Below are 16014 nucleotides of genomic sequence, written 5' to 3' on the forward strand. Positions count from 1 at the left end.
TTGAATGCACTGCAACTGGTTGATTGAAAATAAAATGGACAAACTTCCATTTTCATCTATAGTTATTTACTCAAAATAAATATTTTCACAGAAAATTACTTTTGCATTGGATAGAAATTTATAACCTATTATTTTTGTATGTTAATAGCAATAAAATCAAATGATATTGTATATATAAGAAAAATAAAGTAAAAAAAAAACAAAGATTTGTGAAATAAAGAGTAATAATTAAATTTTAGGTATGACAATAAATTGACATATCTTGAGTAAACATTTGAAGGCTTTGGAAGAAACTAAATAGCATCATGATTGCCTTTAATGAATTATTTGACCATTCTGACACTGTAATTAAAACTCACTGTAAAACAATATGGTTCTATACTTATTTAATATTCAAAATAAAGTGTCATTAAAATAGGACACCATTATAGAATGATAAAAGAACTACATACCATTCCGGCCTGTGCCCATTAATTCGTCCAGCATGGCTCTCATCTGATCTTGAGCCGTCATTGTCACAAATCTCACAATCAGATGCCAGGAGAAGAATCAGCTTATGAATTGTACGAGAGAAACAATTATGATAATTCGATTTCAGCTAAAACAATATGTAACAAAAATCCGTCTATTGACGCGGCACTATAAAGAAACGCTTCTAGTAAAAGCCTTCCAGTCGAGCCAGATATGTCAACAATGGCGTCTGTGAAAGCATTTGTATTGCCAACAGAATAAATTTGACGCGTGTATTGCCAGTGGAGAAATAAAGATGAGTTCAATGGTACAATTACATGGACAGCGGGCAATACACAATAGACGTGGGCCATGGATATGAGGGCGCTGCTTTTGACATTCAAATTAATGGCGCAAAATTTGAAATGAAAATTAATGAATTTTATAATCGCGTATTTGTAATTAAATTTGGCATTAAAATCGTATGTTTTGTAATAACACAATAAATAACAAAAATATACTATACAGTGATATATTATAATAAATAAACTAGTTGGTTTGGTATTTAGCCTTGAGGCAAGTTACATGAACTTCCCGATATGTGTAATTAATCGACTTTATCAATAAAAAATAAATTAATTTAAGAGTCATTAAAAGTATTCAGAGTGGAATTATTACACACATTTGAAAACGAACAATCACGTTAACTCGGAGTATTTTCTAAAAGCAAATTTTCAAAAATCAATAATTTTTATAATTGAACCAGTTTCCATAGGACTTTAATGGTTCGGTATGTTCATTAAGACCGAGTACTCTATCGTTATACCAAGTAAATTGTCTAATTTTAATTTTAACAAATTTAAAAAAACTACTCATTTTCTCAAAGTTTGATGAATTTTTAAAATTAAACTACTTGTCATAAGGCCGTAATAATTCAGTAAGTTCTATAAGACTATGACATATATCGCCAAAAAAGGTTCCATAAAAATCGGCTTAATTTTTTTTTTTCAACAGTTAATAGAGTTAAAACTAGTATCATTCCCAACTAATATCCTTCGAACAGTTTTTGATTTTTTAAAATCGGTTCGATAGTTTGAGGTTAAATGTGGACGAAAAGTTTAACACATTTTTTCAAATTACAAAGAAATGGCTCGGCAGATCGTCTCACAAAACTGACAAACATTTAGTCCTCATTGAGATACATCAAATGGCTTTTAAACCCCCTGAAATCGGTTCAAGCGTTTTTGAGAAAACGTCGATCAAAGGTCTAACTTTGACAAATGCCAAAAAACGATAGTAATTTTTGCAAACTTTGAAGAATTTTCAAAATTAAACGGCTTGTCGCAGCGCCGTAATATTTTAGCATGATCTAGAAGACTATGGTATCTACCGTCAAAAAAAAATCATGAAAATCGTCGAAATTTTTTTTTTTAAAACTTTATTACAAGAAAACGGCCCGGCCGATCTTTACCAAAAACTAATCAGCACGATTCCCAACCAATATCTTTCGAACAGTTTTTGAATTTTCAAAATCGATTCAGAATTGCGGGCTAAAACGTGGACGAAAAACTTTTCACTTTTCTGCAATTTACAAAGAAACGGTCCGACCGATCGTCGCACAAAACTAAGAAACGCTAGTCCTCATCGGGACACATCGATCAGCTTTTAAATTTTTGAAATCGGTCCATCCGTTTTGGAGAAAACGTCGATTTACGGCAAAAAATCTGTTCACACACATACACACACACACATACTTTTTCCAAATGTGGTCTCATTTGATTCAGAATAGCATGAAACGTCGAGAAAACATAAAATTAGCGAGTCGGATTTTTTGATGAAAACATGAACTTCTCCTTCGAGAAGTTAACAATCAAATCAAATCGAAATATTAATCAACAAACCCACTGCCGGTTTAAATATATATACATCACACCTAATCTACTGGAATATTTTCTACAATTTTTATTTTATTAATATAAATATTTCGTGAAATTTAGTTAATAATGCATTATAGTGTTACTTCATTACATCGTCTATCACCTATTAACAGATGATCATATCGTGCAAAATTGATGATCAATGATGATCGTGCAATCAAAAAATGACCATTTTTTACACAATTTCCTACAGCTGATCTCTGTCCTCAAAGTGTAATATGATTAGACTAATTTGTCAATGCACTATTTAGTAATTATGTCCTGTATCTGAGTTTGAAGCTGTTCTTTTGATATTGTCAAAAAGCTATGCCTTTGGAAGCAATTCTCAATGAAATCTTTATTAACAAATGTACAAACACACAAACGAACAGCAGAATCATAATTTACCAACAAACACAAAAATAACACTGATGTTTCTCAGTAACCCAGTAAAACTGTGCCCAGTTAGGTCGACGGATTTCTAAGAAATTAAGTGATTCTTTTTCAAAGCTAGAGAAGTTGCATAATTAATATCGCTTTCCTGATGGAATTGAATAGTTCATCTACTTGTGGACCAATATTCAAATTTATTTTTCAACTGCATTGTGGCCGTATTGTAATTATAGAAAAGAAGCCCAAAATTCTTCTATGGCAGCATTCGATTATTTTAGGCCTATTATAATTCACAACATTTTAGCAAAAAATAGGCCTATTAAATGTCGTCAGAATCTAAAGACTACTCGACCAGTAAATCAATATGTCAACTTTTCTTTTATTAGTGTTTACTTCTATTTTCCACAGATTTAACCATTTTTCTATTTGAATCACGTGTTTTTTGTAAGTTTTCGGAGACGCGTGTTTAATCATCATGTTGAGCTAAAATTTCCTGGTTCTCTGTCAAAATTTCAAGTCTTTGAATTCTTGCTTATATCAGTACCGCCAAGGTTCATACCCAAATTAAATGGAGAGCTGGTTCATGCACCTAATGTAACTAAATGCCTTATGGCTGGAACTCACAAGTTTCTAGAGCTAATAAACTTGTAATTTATGAGACTATTATCGAGACTATCTAAACGTACGGTATTAAATTCTGAGATGGGGCAAAAAATTATATTTTAAAACAAACTGCAAACACCCCCAAATGGCAGTTGAACCAAGATCTGCAAGCTCTCACAATTAAGGGGGTCTTCCTATGTGATCAGTTGAAAAAATCGAATTTGTTTTTTCCATATTTCGGTAGATTACACCTTTAAAAATAACATATTAAAATTTCAAATCGATATCTCAAATAGTTTTTGAGTTACAGCCATTTAAAAAGTATACATATAGTATACGAGGTGTGTTCAAAAAGTACCCGGAATTACTAATAATTAAATTTCGCGGGTCTGGAGTGTCTGATTGTCAAAATTTTTTTTTTATTGTGTTGGTATACATGCCCCTAAAATATGATGAAATTTTCAGCTATATTCACTGTTTACTTTGTCTGTGGTAGTCGCTAAGGTTCGACGTGTTTTTCTGAGCTCAGCGATTTTTACAATGGAAGAATTGAAAAGTCAAAGAATTTGTATTAAATTTTGCGTAAAAAATGAAATAAAGTGTTGCAAAGTGCAAAAATTCACCAGATATGGCTCCGTGTGACTTTTTCCTATTCCCAAAGTTGAAGAGACCCATGAAAGGACGGCGGTTTTCCTCGATTGAAGAAAATCGCTGAGAGTGCTCAAGGACATATCAAAAAGTGAATATCAAGGGTGCTTCGAAAATTGGAAAAAACGCTGGCATAAGTGTATTATATCTGGGGGGGACTACTTTGAAGGGGACCACATTAATGTAGACGAATAAATAAATATTTTTTTGAAAAAACGAAAATTCCGGGTACTTTTTGAACAGACCTCGTATAGTACAAAGATCATTTTATCTTTAAACGTGTTTTTCTCAGAACTGTGTTTTTAAAACTTTCCTCCATTGTATCTCAGAAACGGCTGGACCGAATTACTTGAAATTTACAGGGCACACTCAATATATTTAAACGCATGGAATAAACTATTATCAATCGAAAATCTTCAAAACTTCGATTTTTTATAGCAAAAAACAAACAAAAAAAACGCCTAATTTGCAACTTTTATTTCAAATGTCTATCAAAAATCCAATTTTTTTTATATTCATTTGATTATAGGTCATTCCGTGCTTTTAAGCCTACAAATTAAAACGCAGTTTATTTTTTTTTTTAAGATAAGCCGATCAGCCGGAATCGTGGAGAAAGTGGGAGCTCTTTTTTTCGAGGCGGGGGTGTTCAAAGCGCAGTAACTCTAGTTTGACTGAATATTTTTAGCTGAAATTTTATATTTATACTGTCCAAATATGTGTTAATAAATGATAAAAAACTTGAAGCTCTAAATATTTACTGGTCGTAGAAAAAAAAATCTAAAATATCCCTAAAAAACAGGCCGTCACATAAAAAGACCCCCTTAAGAACGTATTCAGCCGGCCCAAATTCATATGTTGTTTTAAATTACAATACATTTAAATTGAAATTATAATTATATATTTAGAGCATATTTCAAATAAATCATTTATATTAGATGCAAATTTAAAAATTACAAGGAAGGCAACTTATGTTACAAAGACTAATTTTGCTGGACATCATAAAAAGGAAATAAAGACATCATAAAAAAGGAAATAAAGACATCATAAAAAGAAATACCTAAATTTATTTATTTGATTTTTTATGCAAAAAATTGAATGCAAAATGCAATTTTTTTAAAATTAATTATACATTTAAAAAATGAGTTGATAAAATGAGAATTTGAAAAAAAAATCAATTATAGTATTGTCTTAATTTTTTATAAAAATTTTATGGTCTATGATCCTGGTACAGAGTTTTCTAAAACATGTCGAGTTTTCGTATATGTTTCAAATTATAAAGGCAATGGTAATCAATTGATCAATTGATCGACGATTATGTAGTAATACAACTTTCTACACCAAGTAAATTGTTGAGGCAATCCACGGACGTCATATGATCGCAGACATATTCGATGCATTACGTTTTACTCAAACCCTTTCAGACTTATGTTAATGATTTTCATTCATTCAAAATAATTCAAAATTATTTTTAATTAAATTGTCTTACTATGGGTGTGTATTTATTGTCGAAGGCTTTAATATGGCAATGGAATAAAAAAAAGCCATTAGCCTATTTTGAAGGAGTCGACAGAACTGCATTGTTTGCTTCATTTTTATTATGTTTCTCGTATTATACACAAGTGTGGCATCTACTTTTTCAAAATCAAAATATCGATTGCAGAACTTAGTGCAAACTACAAAGATGTACTGTCGAGCATAAATTAATGCGCAAAAATGAAATCAAGTGAATATAATTAAGTAGTACTACGTTAAAATAATGACAATTGTCCATTTGCCCAGCTGCAAAATTGCCCAATGACACAATTTTCAGAACTTTTTGTTGACCTATGTAATTATAACATGTTCAAAATTGATCAACTTTGATCAATTAACATAATTAACTTACAAAATATGCCGCATGTTTCATCTACAATTTTAGAATGATGCCATTAGTTTGAAAAGTGGAATATTTCTATATCAAAATAGCAGTATCTATAGACAGCACAAGAGGAAAACATAAAAAAATTGATATTGTTTACTTTTACACCCATTGTAGTATTTTTACAAACATTGTAGTAATTTTACACTCATTGTAGTATTTTTACAAACATTGTAGTAATTTTACACCCATTGTAGTTTGTTTACAAACATTGTAGTAATTTTACACCCATTGTAGTATTGTTTACAAACATTGTAGTAATTTTACACCCATTGTAGTATTGTTTACAAACATTGTAGTAATTTTACACATATTGTAGTATTGTTTACAAACATTGTAGTAATTTTACACCCATTGTAGTATTTTTACACCCATTGTAGTATTTTTACAAACATTGTAGTATTTTTACACCCATTGTAGTATTGTTTACAAATATTGTAGTAATTTTACACCCATTGTAGTATTGTTTACAAACATTGTAGTAATTTTACACCGATTGTAGTATTTTTACACCCATTGTAGTATTGTTTACAAACATTGTAGTAATTTTACACCCATTGTAGTATTGTTTACAAACATTGTAGTAATTTTACACCCATTGTAGTATTTTTACACCCATTGTAGTATTTTCACACCCATTGTAGTATTGTTTACAAACATTGCAGTAATTTTACACCCATTGTAGTATTTTTACAAACATTGTAGTAATTTTACACCCATTGTAGTATTGTTTACAAACATTGTATAATTTTACACCCATTGGACTTATGTATATCAAATTATCAGATATTTAATACAAATATCTTAACCCCACTAGTTAATAAAAATGTTTAAAAGATAAATTTGGTTATAAATCTTCTCCCCAGAATCTGGTTATATATTTCAGGCGGCACCCTGAATCATATTGGTAGAGTGGCTCGGCACACAAGCTTGCCGACCCCTGATCTATAAGACTATGGGTATCTACCGTAAAAAAATGCAGAAAATCGTCGAACAATTTTTTTTTAACGCTTTATTACAAGAAAACGGGCCGGCCGATCTTTACCAAAAACTAATCGGGTCGATTCCCAACCAATATGTTTCGAACGGTTTTTGAATTTTCAAAATCTATTCAGAATTGCGGGCTAAAACGTGGACGAAAATTTTTTTCACTTTTCTGAGATTTACAATGTAACGGCTCGGCCAATCGTCGCACAAAACTTAGGCTTTTAAATTTTTGAAATCGGTCCAGCCGTTTTTGAGAAAACGTCGATTTACGGCAAAAAATCTGTTCACACACACACACACACACACACACACACACACGCACACACACACACACACACACACACATACTTTTTCCAAATTTGGTCTCATTCGATTCAGGATGGCTTGAAACGTAGAGAAAACATAAAATTAGCTATTCGGATTTTTTGATGAAAACAAACTTCTTCGAAACTTCAAGATAAGTTTTGGTACGGGAAGCACCAGCAATTTGCCTTGAGGCACAATGCCATACCCACTAGTCTTTATATAAATTTCAAAATTGTAGAGGACCTCACGCATGTCCTCTCTTGCCCTCGTACTAAATACGTCACGTAAATACAAAATATGCAAAGAGGAATAAAAGTGGATGCAACAGTGTAATTCATCAAACTGTTTCAAACTTTTATTTCATTTTATTATATTTAAATTCATAAATATAATGAATGCAAATCATAACGGCAGACATAGACATTGCTTTATACACATACCGAGTTAGTCTGACGCCATCGGATCTGCTCATTGCTCGTGGTGAGGTCGTCGTGGAAGCCTACAGCGACAGTGTAGTCTCGCATGGGATAGAGTCGAGATGTACAGCGTAAATTCTAATTTACCAAATAACTCTAAAATTAATCGAATACCATAAAAAACTATTACAAAATGAAATGAATTCAATCGTGAAATTACAAGTTGTTCGGATAAAAAACACCTGAATCAAAATAATGCGTTCTGCACTGCACGATTGCGTGAGATCAAGGTGACAGTTAAATCGCGATGACGCAATATGACTTTAGCACCAAGATATGTTCTAGCAAGAAAGAAAATTAATTAAAATACCATTAATTTCATATGTAAACATCTGTTCTATTTCAAACAATCCAAGCCGCTTATGAAATCAAATACTTTTGCTGATGCAGTGCAACTGTGACGTTCTTGAATATGTTATTAATTCCAGAGTGCAGTGTAATGGAATCAAATAGTGTAATGCATATGTGAAAAAGTGATAGCATATATAAATAATTTTATTATCCAAATTATTTTTGTTAGTCTGATTCTGAATATATTTTAATCACTTCCACCGTTATCATGCCCGCGCTATCAGCAAAACACGTGGTTTGAATAAAAAGTACATATTTACGTTAATTAAGTAGAGCAAATGAATCCAAAAACAATTTGACGTATCATTTCTAGATAATCTTATGTTTTTTATCAATTTTTGCGTTATTTATATTTTTTACAAACTCATTTTCTTTTGTACGTTTATTAATTCATTAATAGTATGCCGTCAACCTTGCGATTAATTAAAAACCCACGTTCGTGACCAATGTGATTGAAATCATTGTAAGACTTAATCTGTGTTGTCATTAATTAATATTTATAATGGGGGGTAAAAATGGTCAAAAAGGTGGACTTAGTGTTCTATGGATACCCAAGAAAAGACATAGCCATAAGAAGGAAAAATATTATAAACCACATGCTGAAAAATCGACTTATCGAGGTAGCGGAAGCGGCATGTTTTCTAATGGGAGTCCTTACAGCAGACGGAAGCATCAAGAAGATCCTGTTATGTATGTAATATTATTTACTCTACTATTCGCATTTTATTTAATATTTTTTGTATTTGGCTTTATAAACCAGCACATTAGACATTTTCCAGACTTAAATCTAATACAAAATTTGGGTATGTAGCCCAAATTTGAAAATTGATGTTTGACATTATAAATATGCACAGACCATTGCTAGTCCAGTCATTATAGTAAGTTCACCTCGGAATTCGAGATACCCAGCTGTAAGTCTGTAAATACTTATTGACACCCTAAAAGTTGTCTCAAAACCTACATATGTTGCGAACACCCTATCATATGTAGATTTTGAGTCAACTTTTAGGTGTCAATATACAAGTATTCACAGACTTATAGCTGGGCATCTCAAATTTTAAAATTCTTAGCTAATTTAAGCTTAAATAACCGGACTATATGTATCCTGCTCTCAATCAATAATAATTTTAGATTAGTTCATTAATCAATGAACAATTGATGGATAGTATATATTTTCAACCTGGATAATATCCTTAAAGATAATGACAGAAGGTACTACCATAGGATAGTTATTCCTCATACGCAACTAATTACAAAACTATTTTTAGCCATTCAGTACAAACAAAGTGACATATAGAGTAAGGACATACTAAGATGCTAATTATTAAGAAGACAAATGTTTTTTAGTGTTTGCTGTTTTTTGGACATCAACACAAGACACAACCCCAAAAGGAACAAATCCTATATCGTAACCAATCTTAGTTCAAAAATTAAAAGAAGTCTTTGCAACAAATGCAAGTCACTTTTCTACTTATGGATTCTTTAGTCTAGTTTTAGAAGTAGTTAGATTAAAAGTTAAAAGCCAATCAATTTTTATAGGTTTCCATTTTTTTCTTAGCTCCTAATGACCTACCACGTAGTATTTGCGAAATAGTACTATGTCATTTTGTCCATTGTACAAATATATGTCATTTAATCCAAAAGTGAACAGAAATGAATAAATAATCAAAAGTCCACCAAGCTCTTGCTAATAGCAATAAAATTAATTGAAATCACTAGCATTGCCATAATTTTATTGATTTTGATAGAAATAATTACAATTAACAATAGATAATTCTCAAAACCACCTTGACAAAACGATTCTCAAAATAAACCTTTGAAGTCCTCGGGTACATGTTTGAACTGTGACAATGATGCTCAACGTCTGACAGGATTATGATTATGGCTTTCTTCGTGTTATAAACTCTCCGAACCTCGGAACTAAAAGTAGATAATTTTTAAAAAACGCAACTGTGTTATTTTGTCCATATATACCACTTTGTCCGTATTTCCTCTATAATAACGGATAAAAGAATACTTCTAATCATTTGGAATGTTGAAACACTTGAAACGAGTTATTTAAACATATTATACACATATAAGTGATTCTCTATAAAACAAACAGCAGTAGAAATTCTTTTTACTGTGAGTATTATAAGAAATGAATAATTCTTAAGAATGATAAAATATCATGGTTAAAAGTAAATAAGTATAACTTAATCGATCGAATGGATTAATTAATTTGTGAAATAGGCATCTAGTTTTTTTTTTAATTAGTTTCATCTAGTTTTAAAGGCAATTACAAATATTAACGCAACTATTCAAATATTAATAATAATTCTATTAATATTTATTGATTACTGATAATACTCTACATCATAAAAAGCTTTTCACAATATTGGTAACTGATTTCTAAAAGATGGAACTTCGCACAATAAATAACACATAGCAATTAAACTATTTTAGTTTTCTCTTTAAATATGGTTTTTATAATAAAAGTTTGAAATGTTTTTGGGGTCATGGAAAATTATTAGTAATCGTCTAATTGAAATTCGTAGTGAAAATTAGTAATCCCTGCAAAATTACACCATCGAAGCTATCATACAACCCGCATAAAACTTTGAAAATATGCGTTTTAAATGCAAATGATGTAAATTCTGTATGTAAATGAATCAATAATTGTACCAGATTTTAATGCTGCAAACATATGCACATATATACTCTTTCCGATGAAAACTTTGCATAGTGACAGAGTTTATAGTCAAACCAAAAACCTTAAAATATTATAGGCCTATGAGAAGTGGTTTAATTATAAAAATCAATTAAAATTGCAAAAAATTGACTGCGCGTTATACATACAAATAATGTTCCCTAAATATCAATGTGTTTTATAGCTGTGCTCGTTCCTACATTTTCCACATACATATTTTCAGTTTATAATTTATTTTTTATTTTTTTAAACTTATTTTTATGTTTGAATAGTTAAATATCGCATAAATATTTATAGTTTTAAACCCATTTCATTCATTTTGCGAACAAAAATTGATATATTTCAAACAAATTTATAATATTATAAGTAATATTAATTAATTATAATATTATATTAATAAATACAAATATTATATGTAAGTGAAATAAGGGCATAAAAAAGTATTTTATTGTTAACTATAATATCTAAAATTATAAATTCAATGATAAAAAATTAAATGAATAAATTTCACATCTTGTTTAAAAGCAATTGACGACATACTTATCTAATTAGCCTTTAAATATTTAGAACGGACGTGCTTTGCATTAATGATTTATTTTATCCTGTAAATCTACATCGAACAATTTCTGCAAGCCTTTGCTGTTTTAAATAAAACTATATAGATAAAATTATTTATTGATATATTTATTATCCATTTAATATTGAAACCAATATTTTATTCTATTTTTTTTCACATTGTACCATATTATAAAAATCAAATTCAAATAAATGTATCCATGTAACTGGCGAAATGATCGAAAGATTAAAAGCCATCAATAAATAAATAAATAAAATAAAAAAATATAAAAATCTATTAAACAAAATAAGAATTTTAACGCTGGACTTCTGTAAAAGTTGTAATAATTTATTTACCAAAACTGATCTTTTTACCATCTTTTTTAAAATTGTGAACAAACATCTAAAGATTTTTTTTTTGCAACACACAATGACGCTGTAAAGAGTGATACATGTTTAATTCAGAGACTCAGAATTTGTTTCTGAAAATTTACAGAAAAATAAGGATCTAAGACATGTGATATTTTTTCACTTTTATTTATTTTATTGGCATGGATTTCATGCTTCATACAATAATTGATAGATAAAAAGATATTTTGATTAAATATCGAGAGCAACGTATAACATTTTGTTTATTTTTCTCTGTTTTAATATAAAAATAGTAAAAATGCAATTCATTTAAAATGAAAGTAAACTATAAGTAAAAACAAGGTGTCAATCGCGATTTATGGAATAAAAATGTGATAATATCGAGGAAGTCATCTTAACTAACTAACTAATAAGCGACTTATAATATTCGATAAAACTGTGCAAAATGCTCTAAAATATAGGCATTATTCTATTTGCAATCGCAGAAACAAGTTATAATCAAATTGCTATGTATTGAATTATTAATACATACAATGTAGCGCACGCATATGTTGCGTGAGACCTTTGTGAATGGCCAGGCGCAACATGTACACTCTTCCTTGCACTTTAGATTAGAAGTATCAGCAATACAAAGTTAGCAGTGAATGTGTTAAGGATACTAGGTACTAAGAATACTATGAATATTCTGAGTCATTGAAATCGCGCCCTTCAAAACATATTTCTGTATAGATTTGAAATATTTCAAAAACATGCAATACTATATTTCCTGAAACGTAAATTTGTAGGAATAAGAAGAAGATACTCTATGGCTCATAGGATAATCTAAACGCCGTCTATAGGTAGAAAGTTTTTTAAACTCAAAAACAGGTTTATTAGGTATTATTTATTATTTCCATTTAAAATATTTTTTTGAATTGTGTAGGCGTAGGCTTGAAAAGTTGATACATGATAATGTACTGTACTGTAAAAACGTGTTCAGCATCGTAACTTTACGATGATCGTTTGAGTCCGAAATATATATGTACATTTAAATTTTTTCTTTTGATGTTCCGCTTCATTTAAACGATAATTTATTTTGTATATTTATAAATGTAATACAAAAATTGAGATCATGTTCGTTATTTATTATTATTTATGTAGATAATTTATAACACACATACAAACATTTTTTGTCCGAGCTTTAAACCGGTTCGCTTTTTGTGAAGATTTATTAAATGCTAAGGACCAACATTGACAAAGATTTAATTTTTTTATAGTTTATAGTTTGGTGAAAAGTCTCAGACATAAAGAAATTTCACCTCTAAACGCTTTATTGTACGTCACATAATCATGAACATTACTTCAATTATGTATTACTTAAAAAAAATTTAGAGTGCAAATAAATAACGATCTATCAATACTCCCTAAATGTGAGATTATCGAAAGATATTTCAAATGGCAGCAAATTATTTTGATGCATTTTTACAAATTTGATGTAATAAAATATTTTGCACTGACAAAGTCACTGGCAAATGGTAAAGACTGGTTAACTAACAACGAACGTTCGAAGATATATCATTTTTTAAATTTGTGATTTAAATATTATATTTATATTAATGTGATAACAAATTGATTTTTTTTGCATAAACCTACTTGTATTTTACTTTTTATATCGTGTTTAAACTGCAGATAATAGAGAAAATAGTAGAAACCTTTTGCGGACTGATAGCGATTGAAACAAATATACGATTTGTTATATTCAACTATAGAAATTCTGAAAAAAACAGAAATAATACCAGACAAAAAATAAGGCACCAAATAACGTATCTTTAGGGGCGTCCATAAATCACATGATCGATTTTTTAAAGATTTTTGTATCTCCTCTCTCCCTTAGAGAACGTGGTAATATTCAAAATTATTACCCTTTCCCCACCAAACATCAAGTGCATACTTAGTTATGAGAAAAAATTGTAATTTTTTTTAATTTTTTTTGAAAATGTTTGGATTAAAAAAAAAAACAAAACAAAACAGGTAGCAAAAAATACACGCGATATCTTACTATACCTTCCCTTCCCCATGGGATATTTTATGATTTTTTGTCAAGCCTGCCCCAAAAAACCTCTCGTGATTCATTAATGGATGCCTCCTTCACAGCTATAGCTATTACTTTTTGTTAATATCTATGATTATTTCATGTTATATACCAATTTTTTTTTAATTTCGGATGTAGCGGACATAAAAATATGTAACTAACTTAAATAACCGAAAAAAGCAAAAATTTACGCTTAAAACTAGTTGTGCGTGACATTTTTCCTGAAGGGAAGTTTCTTGAGCTTCTTGCAATTTGTGAAAAAATCTTCGCAATCAATAATAATTAAACAGCTTTTAAAATTCTACTCATTATTCCAATCCTTAATTTTTATAATTAAATTTCTATTCTTAGGTCTTTAGTAATTTAGGATCTTTTTTTAGTTTAGACCAAAGTTTTCCAAACTATTTTGTGTTGTGGATCCATCGGGCTTTGCCTTGGAACGTTGATTTTCCTGATTTCCTGATCCGTTTGTAAATATCTATAGAAATATATATTTTTTTTACTTCCTAGGTCTGTTTATAAATATTGTATAGGTTTGACTTGATTATAAATTACAGTATAATATAAATAAATATATATTTGTGGTTTATTGTAATAACTACCATGTACCCCAATTTCCATTTTGTAGACCCCGAATTCTTTTGGACCCCTTAAAAGTTGTCATAGACAACTGGGGTCTAAATGGCGCACTTTGGAAATCACTGGCTTACAACATGAGCTTTATTGCAATGCAATCAAAATCGTCAAACATGTTAACATGTACAAGTTATTGCCAGAAACAAATTAGCACAACTCCCACTTTTTTGAAATCTCAGGTTAAGGATTTTTGATTCAAAAATTTTAGTTTTGCAAAAAAGCACTTATTTGTTATTTACAGAGAAATGACTCTGCCAATTGTTACACGAAACTAATCAACTTGAGTTCAACAAATGGATGTTAAAATTTTGAAATTATTGCGATAAAAGGTTAACTTCAGTTCATATGGACATACTTTATCTAATTAAAACATTGCCAAAACATAAAATTAGTAAACCTTATTTTCTGGCAAAACATAAGCTTTTCTTGTCGGGACGCTAGCAAAATAGTATTTAATTATCCAATATCGAGTTCACGTGTCAATTTGTCACGCTTCTCAAAAAGTTACTATGGGCAATCAATAGCAAGTTCGAATTACATGTAACATTGCATTCATTAATAGCCACACTAATAAAGTCGGAATCAATATGCATTGTTGTCCACATAATAACACGACTTGGAATAATGGAAGTAATTTCATATTGGTGGGAGAAAACAAAATAATAAGAAAAGCAGCCCGTGGTTTTATTGTCCATTGTGTTACGCGATGATCGGCCAGAACAAGATCTCGGATGAAGAAGTGACAGCTAAAAATTCGAAAATTCACTCTAAGCATCGATATTTGTAATTGTTTAACAAATATTAGTAACTTGTTAATGAGTTCTAATAATTCGTGAGATATGGTTTTACATATATGTTCTAATTTAAGGCGAAGCATCACGTGGACTATCAGCTGTGGGATCTAGATTATATTATATAGTCTATCAGTTGATTCAGTTTTTCGCGGACTGCTCAATGAATTAGACGTTGTTGTGTGATAGTGTATAAAATTGTATAGAAATGAAAATATATGCTTAATATTAATTAAAGTGGCTTGTATGATCAGTGCTAATTAAATTAAATAATTTAAAATATGTACTATACAAATTTGAAGATGAATAATCTTATATAACAAGGGAAATGAAAACATCTCAGTGTGACCTATGAACTTTCGAAATTAAACAATGCAAGTTTTTTTTGTATTAAATATTAAAAAAATGGTGCTATGAACATTTGAAGTTCGATAAGTATGTATTATATAACGAGACAAGTTTAAATAAAACATCGCTGTACGTGACCTATGAACTTTCTCTCAAAATTAAGCCATGTAAGTTTTATTTTTTTTTTCTTTATAAACAAATCAATTTTGACACAATTTTAATCAGAAAATTTATCAGAAAACATTTCAAAAATTTATATTTCAACAAATTTAAATAAAAACATCGCAGTGACTAATTTATACACCTTTCCTCAAAATTGAACATAATATGTAAAATGTAATTATGTAAATAATATAATTATGATCTTTATAAAAACTCCATTTCAAATAATTTATGGTCATAAAACCACAAAAAACTCCTTAATTCGGCTAAGATAATAATATTATATATCAACGTTAAAAATACTATAGGATAGGGCGGTGCACAAAAGCCCAATTTGACATTTAG

This window comes from Ctenocephalides felis, unplaced genomic scaffold (assembly GCF_003426905.1).
Source record: "Ctenocephalides felis isolate EL2017-DRISC unplaced genomic scaffold, ASM342690v1 CF-g0.4_SCAFFOLD_03571, whole genome shotgun sequence".
NCBI lineage: Eukaryota > Metazoa > Arthropoda > Insecta > Siphonaptera > Pulicidae > Ctenocephalides > Ctenocephalides felis.